The sequence below is a fragment of the Hordeum vulgare genome, chromosome 1H (genome assembly GCF_904849725.1).
Source record: "Hordeum vulgare subsp. vulgare chromosome 1H, MorexV3_pseudomolecules_assembly, whole genome shotgun sequence".
Taxonomy (NCBI): domain Eukaryota; kingdom Viridiplantae; phylum Streptophyta; class Magnoliopsida; order Poales; family Poaceae; genus Hordeum; species Hordeum vulgare.
Genome location: NC_058518.1, coordinates 294,736,599 through 294,746,229, shown reverse-complemented (window position 1 = coordinate 294,746,229; position 9,631 = coordinate 294,736,599). Strand labels below are relative to the sequence as shown.

The window sequence follows — 9,631 nt, the reverse complement described above, 5'->3', positions numbered from 1 at the left end:
GAGTAAGATAGAAACCCATGGTTGATAAGGAACAAATTTTGAAAATAGATGATGACTGGGAACCTTTTGTTAGAATCAGCATCTCTAAACAAGACTTCCTTGCTTATTGTGATATTGGATCCATGGTTTCTATAATGCCAAAGGTTGTTTATGATTCTCTCTGGTTAGACATGGAAATTTTTTCATCGTATCATGAAAATGCTAATGGTGATATTTCTGAAATCCAGGGAAAGGTAAAAGATGTCCAGGTTACATTCTCCAAAAGGAATGCAATGGTTGATTTCTTCATCATGGATCCCAACAAAGGGAATATAGTGCTTGGAAGGGACTTCCTCCGAGCCATGAGAGGCTTCATTCATATAGGTAAAGGACACATACGCTTACACGGGAAAGCAAAAGGTACGTACCCGTTCCCTTGGAAAAATAAGGATGCACTCGTTGAGGATCCGTTTGAATGTTTTTATAATTCCAATGACTTCGGAGAATCTTGATCCTCCTTCTTGCATTATGCCTTGCCCAAAGGCATAAAAGAAGCGCTTGTTGGGAGGCAACCCAATTTGTTTTACTTTCTGTTTTAGTGGTCTTGATGCTTGTTACTACTGTAGCAACATCATTGTATCTTTATTTTTAAGCTTTGTGCCAAGTTATAGCCTTCGATTGCAAGAAAGTTCAAAAAGTGTGACATGCTGTCGAGAAACAGATTATGTCTGCCTGGCAAAAAAATTCGGCAATAATCATCACATCATCTTTTTGATCTGAATTGTTTTGAAAGTATGCTCTATATAATTGACTTTATGGCATCTGTTCGGAGTTTTTTGATTTGAGTTTCACAAGTGCCCCGAATAAATTATTTACTACCTCTTATTTTGTTTTTTCAAAGATTCTACCATGTTTTGCGTTTTCATTGTTTTGAAAATCCTAAGATTGCTTTTTTATTTGCAAAAACCTTTTGTCATTCATAAGAAGCAGTAGATTTTCATGAAAATCTTTATTTCCAGAAGGAATGAATTATTTTATTAAGGGAACTAACCACTCTAATCAGCTTATGATGAGTTTCATATGAAGGGAGTTTTCAAGTATGCGATGGGAGAGATGATGAAAGAAGATACATGAGTGTCAAGCGCTCAAGGTTGGGGATACCCCCAGGCACCCGAAGAAATATTCAAGGAGACTCAGGCGTCTAAGCTTGGGGATGCCCCCGTGCATCCCCTTCTTTATCAACAATCATCAGTTCGTTCATCTCCATGCTATATTTTTATCACTTCATATGATATTTGCTATGCTTGAAGCGTCTCGCTCTTTACTTTTTGTTTGTTTTAGTTTTTCTTGCTGTACATAACAACTCGGAACCTAGCCTACCTTGTTTGGGAGACACACACGCTCCATTCCACTCTAGAACACGACATAGGTTTTCATGCTTATCTTTTTGTGTTTTCTTCATCTTTTCGTACCTACTGTCATGTTTAGCTCTTAGTTTTCATGCTTATATTTTTAAGAGCTATTATTAAGGTTGCTTATGGAACTCTCTTGAGTTTTCGTGCTTATATTGTTTAGAGAGTTGGCTCGTTGCACTGAGTTGTGTGTCTTGCATGAGTAGGTAATTGAGATTGTTATTCAAGTATAGTAGTAACCTGCAATAGTTTTGAGGTATTGATTTGAGTAATGTTTGGACTATTGGTGCCAAGAGCTTGAGCCTATTAGTGATATTGTCGTATTTTGGGAAATCCGTGTGTTTTTCAAAAACTAAAAATTAGTTGAGAACTCTAGCTACTAAATTGATCGCTAACCTCTGGAGGGGTTGAAATATATAGAGTACCCTCACGTTACCATGAGTCGAGGATGCGCAAGCATAACCAAACCCCCAAACACTCCTCCTCGGGCTACTTGTCTCTTTGTGAATCTCCTAACTAGATAGATAGTTACCGATAATAAGTGTATGAGTTCTTCGGACGAATGTGAGTATTCGATTGTTGGCACATCCACCATCCATATTTTGCTAGCCTCTTCGGTACCGTGCATTGCCCTTTCTCACATTGAGAGTTGGTGCAAACTCCGTCGGTGCATCCAAACCCATGACATGATATGCTCTGTTATACATAAGTCTCATTATATCTTTCCTCAAAACAGCCACCATACCTACCTATTAAGGCATTTCCTTAGCCTTTCAGAGATACATTGCCATGCAACATCCACCATCTCATGACTTGATCTTCATGTCATTCATGCTTTTGCTTGAGCGTAGAGCCGATGATAGTTGGGCCTTGCCCCAATTACTGCTACATGACGCGCTAGTATCATTGCATATCCCGCTACACTGGCAGAGGCATACATTTGCATACATCATGATAGTTTTCACTTGTCTTTATGTTGAGTAATTCTTATAAAGTGTGATGATTTTTCTTTTTATTCATGTAAAACATAGAGTGTTGCCCTTCAGAGAGGAAAGGATCCCAAAGTGGACAAAACAAAAGATCCCAAAGAGGACAAATGAGAGATAAAAAGAAAGAGCCAAAGAGGCCACACAAAAAAGGGAAAAAGAAAAAAAAGAAATAAAAAGAGAGAAGGGGGCAACACTACTATTCCTTTTTAAAGATCCACACTCGTACTCCATTTCTCTATTGGTACTACGTAGAGATTATCGTTCATGCATAACTATGTGCGGACCCTTACACTATAGAACTTGGTTTGCATATTTCAATGATGAGCCTCCTCAAATGAGCTCTAGGTCTTCATGAGCAAACAAGTTGGATGCACCCCCACTAGTTCCATTGGAGAGCTTACCTTAGCTCATATGTGCATCCGTTACATGGCAATCCCTACTCCTGACATCATATCTATCATTTGGCTTTCTCTCGCCTATGTTTGTTCTCATTGATGTGAGCCTTTCACACCTTTTTGTTTTTCTTCCCCATAATCATTCTATTTGCCATCCTAAGTGCCAACATATCTTGCTTATGCTCATCCATTGCATGAGTGTTCAAAGTCGAAAGGGAGAGGATCATTTTGACTTGTGCCTGACTAGTGGTCTGGGGATGAGTGAAAATAAGATTTCGAAGGAGACTAAGTGTGAGGTTTAGTAGATTGAGTTCTCAATTAAAAAATATTTTATGATCTCAACCCATCTCCCACTTCTTGCACGAAAACACCATTGGGAGACATTCGAGTCAAGCACAGCGAGAGCTCTTGCACCTTAATGTTCTTACTTTGCTAAATTCAATACTAGATATAGATTCTTGCTTGTTATTGTCTTGACTTGAATTGCATATCTCAGTTGCTTTACTTTGAAGTTCTTATATGTGTGTTAGCATGCCTCCAAGGGCAGAGTTTTGTAGGACAGTAGCAATTTTCCCTCAAGTGAATGACCTAAGGTTTATCAATCTGTGGGAGGTGTAGGATGAAGATGGTCTATCTCAAGCAACCCTGCAATCAAATACAAGAAATCTCTTGTGTCCCCAACACACCGAATACAATGGTAAATTGTATAGGTGCACTAGTTCGGCGAAGAGATAGTGATACAAGTGCAATTTGGATGGTAGATATAGGTTTTTGTAATCTAAAAAAATAAAAACAGCAAGGTAACAAGTGGCAAACAACGAGCAAAACGTTGTATTAATTCTTGGAAATAAGGCCTAGAGTACATACTTTCACTAGTGCAATCTCTCAACAATGCTAATATACACTACACCACAACACTGCATTCCCTACAGACGGGTGTTAGGAAAAGTCAGTATCGCCGACCGACTATTGGTCGGGAAAACTTGTGACAAACAGTCGGTCGGGAAATCATGTGAACAGTAACAAACAGTCGGTCGACAATAAAAAAAATTCCTGTCAAACGGTCGGTCGGGAAACCTCTTGTGTCCATCGGTTCGTCAGTCGGTAAATAATGCTGACCAACGGTCTGTTGCAACTTGCGTGCGCGCGCATAGGAAATAAAATGGGCGCCAACATTTGGCCGAAGCCCGCGAAAATTTCCCCTGTCTGCAGATAAGTCACCACACGCGCGCGAGCCAAATCCCTAGTTTCCCCTCCTCATTCCCTGTGCCAGCCGCCATGGGCTCTGACCGCCGGCCTCTCCGTCATGCCCTCGTCCCCCGCACCATCCTGCCGCTCCCGCCGGCTTCGACTACGAGCTCTACAACCGCAACGACGTCAACCGCATCCTCAGCCCCAAGGCCTCCCGCATCTCCTTCAAGGACTCGGTCTGCCGCTGCTTCGGATACATGGTCTCCAAGAAGAAGTACATCTACACCATCGACGACGACTGCTTCGTGAGTGCTCGCTCTCTCGCCGTCTCGCTTATGATGTCAGGAGATCTTACTCCTGTGTATAGTTGTGTGATTGGCTCGATTGGGCTGGATCGCATTGTAATTTGGTCGAAATTATGTGTTATCCTGCACTTTGTGGTTCTGTCACGTGACGGGAGGTGGATTTTGGTGTGGGTGGAGCTCAGATCTGGTTGGGGGAATTGAGGAGAAAGGCGAGATCTCTGTTTAATTTCTTGGTTGGTGTCCTGCATTGGGTAGCTGTGTAAATTCCGTGTCTTTACTCACGTTAGTTATGATCTCTCGGTTAACTCGCGTGTAAAATCACATGATACGCACCCCTGGGTAGGCTTTTTTTAGATGAAGTGATCTGCTAGGTAAATGCAATTTTTCACCAGATGACTGATTGATATATCTAGTTGGCACTGTATAGCATTATAGTCGCATCTAATAATGTTAGTTCAGTGTTGGGTTAATATGCTTAAGTGACACTTTCTCCTGCTAATAATTACTCCCTGCATTTTATAATGTAATGCGCCCGTGCTTTTCGAGATTTAAGTTTGATCGTAAATTTAACCAACGTGGGCAACTGCGGTGGAAGCAAAAATTATATCATTGAATTCGTATTTTAAAAAGTTTTTCATCCATGTTGTTTAGAGTTATGATAAAAGTTAAATCTCGTGAAGTGCGGGCGCTATTGCAGTTGGATGGGTAAGAGATGGAGTTATAAGCTATAGATATGTGGTGTTGGTTGATTGTTACCCCACAATTGTTTTAGGATTAATAATTTCTGATATAACAATGCGACAGTACAAATTGTAAGCATCGCCTGCCGCCTCACTTTGTCAGTTATGCCGATGCATCTTTTGTTTTTGTTTGAGGGTCCTGATCAGTACTCTTAACTATGGAACAAATGATTGCATCTTGCATGCATGGAGCGATCTGTAGCCTAAAGTGATACAATAGCATATTTGGACTGAGCGATAGATGTGACCATCCTATTTCTTTAGTGGAGACACATACCTTCTTCTGGTTGGATTTGTTTTAATTATAGAACATACCAGTTTTTTTTAAATACTCACTCCGTTCCAAAATAAGTGTCTTAAGCTTACTATAATTTTGTGCTAGAGCTAGTATAAAGTTAAGACAATTATTTTGGGACAGAGGGAGTAGAACATACCTTGGGGCAATGTATATTTATTTTGACAGCTACCATCGCACAACGTATGTAAAATAACAAATGTATATTCATGTGAGGGTTCCCACCTACTCCCTTCGTCCGGAATTACTTGTCGCACAAATGTATAAAAATGGATGTATCTAGAACTAAAATACATCTAGATACATTCATTCCTGAATACATGCTAAATAATTTGGATTTTGTTGGATCTCTGGGATGGCCTATGATGCATATCTAGTACAGAAGCAAGCTTCTAACTGTAAGAATTGGTCTCTCGTCTGTAATTGTCAATTGATATTTGGTCAAAGATGCAAGTGGCTGAAGGTTGGCAGAAACTTTACTTAAGGTAATGCTTTCTAAGATTTATTTACCTATTTGAATGGAGATTATTGGGAACTGGGAGAACTTCAACCACAAGTTTTTCCGATAAAATGATCAAATTAGCTTAGTTGTTGAAGACCTGACCTCACAGAAGTAGTTGCCTGCTGGTCATAAACTATATGCAATATGAAGCATTCTAATTATTCTTCTGCATTGTTCTCTATCTTGACAACTACGGTAGTGCAGGCTGAAGCGATGGCATGAATGATTGATGTAATTGCATCTCAATAAGAACTATTTGGTGCATAGTATTCAGAGTGATGGTAAATTCTTAATGTTCTTCTATTTTTGTTTATTCACATAACATAGCTAGATTCTTCTATTGTGCCTTGCTAAAACCCACCTGAGCCAGTTAACCTCTTAAACTTGTTGCTCCTAATTTAATTAGTTTTAAATATGCATGTGTGATCTCTTAAACTTTTTGCTTCTAATTACTGGATACCTTTTATTTGTATTCCTTGGCAATTCTTATGAATCTTGAGCCCTGTGTGTAACATGAAACTTTTATATATGCATGTAGTACTATAACAAATACAGATTTTTGCTTCTACGTACTATATCCTACTATCATATATGTATGGACTACTCACATATGAAATGTTTACAAAATAAAAACAAGCAAACAAAATGCAGTTTATGATATTGTATTATTATAATTGAGACTTGTTTAACTTTTGTAGGAAGCAAAGAAAAGGACAACACTCAAACAAAAGGACAACACTCACAAGGAACCATGAAGCCAGCGATCCGTGTCACCTGGATATTTAGCCTTTATTTTGTACAACTCATGTCTCATACTAGCATCTTTTAGCTGTCCTTTTTGTGAACCTGATGTATGGTGTCCTGGTAGTTATGCTTGGAACAGACTGAAGCGTGTGTATGTGACAATTAATTAATGGAACAGAAAATGTTTGGTGCACCTGATGGAGGACGTCTTCATGATTATTATTAGAACATATGAACTATATATATGTAACAATCAGTACCATTGGTTGACTACAACTGTGGTTGGCTAATTACAAATGTGGTCGGCGAAAGAAAACAACATCACATTGTTGGTCGGCAATACAAATGTTGTCTGAATGTCGGTCGGGAAAGGCTAACGCAAAGCCCAACTGAATGTTGGTCAGGAAAGATCGCGAAAGAAAACAACGTCACATTGTTGGTCGGCAATACAAATGTTGTCTGAATGTCGGTCGGGAAAGGCTAACGCAAATCCCAACTGAATGTTGGTCGGGAAAGATCGATGGTTACCCAACAGATTGTTGGTCGGGAAAGGCCCATGGCACCCCCAACGGATTGTTGGTCGGGAAAAACCCATGACAGGCCCAACATACTGTTGGTCGGGAAAGATACTCCATAGCCATCAAACAGTCGGCCGGGAAAGATATGTCGGTTGGGAAAGGGCTTTCCCGTCTGGACTTTTCCCAACAGACACTTTCAGTTGGCAATAATCTTTCCCGACCAACTGTTTGTCATTGAAAGTTGTATTTCCAACCAACCTGGTTGTTGGAAATGCAATATCGTGGTGTAGTGATAGTTTGATCCCTCAACGTGCAACAAAGAATCACTCCAAAGTTCCTATCTAGTGGAGAACAATAAGATGAAATTGGTGTAGGTAGTAGCACCACCTCAAAGTTATTCTTTCCGATCAATCTATTGAAGAGTTCGTACTAAGATAACACCAATGATACATATGAATCGACCCTAATGTCATCTAGATACTCCAATGTCACCTCAAGTATCCGTGGGTAAATTATGCGACATGCATCAAACAATTTCAGAGCTATCATATTCAATCCAACACAATGAACGTGCAAGGAGCACCCTGATACGTCTCCAACGTATCTATAATTTTTTATGGTTTCATGCTATTATCTTGTCAAACTTTGGATGTTTTGCATGCCTTTTATATATTTTTTGGGACTAACTTATTAATTCAGTGCCAAGTGGCAGTTCCTGTTTTTTCCATGTTTTGACCCCTTTCAGAAGAGAATTTGAAACAGAGTCCAAACGGAATAAAATCCCTGAAAAGATTTTTTCCGTAACGGAAGAAGATCTGGAGGCTTGAGAGCCAAGGCAGGGGGTCCCCAGGGGCCCCATAAGCCCCCTCACCGCGGCCAGGGGTAGAGGCCGTGGCCACCAGGCTTGTGCCCCCCTGGACCTCCTCTGCCCTAGGTTTTGCGCCTATATATCCCCAAAAATTCCACACGGAGATCATCGAAAGTACTTTTCCGCCGCCGCAAGCTTCTGTCTTCGCAAGATCCCATTTGGAGCACGTTCTGGTGCCCTGCCGGAGGGGGGATTCGGACACGGAGGGCCTCTTCATCAACACCATGACCTCTCCGATGATGCGTGAGTAGTTCACCATAGACCTACGGGTCCATAGCTAGTAACTAGATGGCTTCTTCTCTCTCTTGGATCTTCAATACAAAGTTCTCCATGATCTTCATGGAGATCTATCTGATGTAATCTTCTTTTGCGGCGTGTTTGTCGAGATCCGATGAATTGTGGATTAATGATATAAGATTATCTATGAATCTTATTTGAGTTTCTTCTGATCTCTCTTATGCGTGATTTCATATCCTTGTAATTCTCTTCGAGTTATGGGTTTTGTTTGGCCAACTAGATCTATGATTCTTGCAATGGGAGAAGTGCTTGGTTTTGGGTTCATACCGTGAGGTGACCTCACCTAGTAACAGAAGGGGTAGCGAGGAACGCATCGTGTTGTTGCCATCAAGGGTAAAAAGATAAGGTTTTCATCATTGGTTTGAGATTATCCCTCTACATCACGTCATCTTGCTTAAGGCGTTACTCTGTTCTTCATGAACTCAATACACTAGATACATGCTGGATAGCGGTCGATGTGTGGAGTAATAGTAGTAGATCCAGAAAGTATCGGTCTACTTGTCTCGGACGTGATGCCTATATGTATGATCATTGCCTTAGATATCGTCATGACTTTGCGCGGTTCTACCAATTCCCCGATAGTAATTTGTTCACCCACCGTGATATTTGCTATTTTGAGAGAAGCCTCTAGTGAATACTATGGCCCCCGGGTCTACTCCACACCATATTTTCAGCCTTACACTTTTTACTTTGTTGCATTTTCCGCCTTCGGATCTCACTTTGCAATCAATCTTGAAGGGATCGACAATCCCTTTATGGCGTTGGGTGCAAGCTCTTTTGTGTTTGTGCAGGTACTCTGGACTGATACCTTGGTTCTCAAACTAAGGGAAATACTTACTGCTCCTGTGCTGCATCACCCTTTCCTCTTCAAGGGAAAAACCGACGCAAGCAAGAGAAGTAGCAAGAAGAATTCCTCGCGTTGCCGGGGAAGGACTTTTGTTGCCGTTGCAGAAGAATTTCTGGCGCCGTTGCCGGGGAGGATCAAGTAAAGAAATCATCAAAGTAAGTGTCGCAAACTCATCTCTTGCATTTACTTTGTTTGCCACTTGCCTCTCGTTTTCCTCTCCCCCACTTCACAATTTGCCTTTTTCGTTTGCCTTTTTCGTTCGCCTTTTTGTTCGCCCTTTTTCTCGCCTGCTCTTTGTTCGCTTGTGTGCTTGCTTGCTTGCCGAAGTCACCATGAATGAAAACACCAAATTTGTGACTTATCGAATACTAATAATAATGATTTTATTAGTACTCCGATTGCTCCCGCCACTAGTGCGGAGTCATACGAAATCAATGCCGCTTTGCTGAATCTTGTTATGAAAGAGAAATTCTCCGGCCTTCCTAGTGAAGATGCCGCATCCCATCTAAATGCCTTCATTGAGCTTTGCGATATGCAAAAGAAGAGAGA

General features: G+C 40.8%; 1 long non-coding RNA gene across 2 annotated transcripts; it reads left to right on the top strand.

Annotated features, from left to right (window-relative positions):
* The first annotated feature begins 3,970 nt into the window (after nt 1–3,970).
* Nucleotides 3,971–6,745, top strand: LOC123409812. 2 transcript variants are annotated; one of them, XR_006612906.1, is made up of 2 exons: nt 3,971–4,271; nt 6,507–6,745. It is a non-coding gene; the product is annotated as an uncharacterized LOC123409812 (long non-coding RNA). The 2 variants fall into 2 exon arrangements; XR_006612904.1 differs by lacking the exon at nt 3,971–4,271 and adding an exon at nt 4,476–6,089.
* The last annotated feature ends 2,886 nt before the right edge of the window (nt 6,746–9,631 follow it).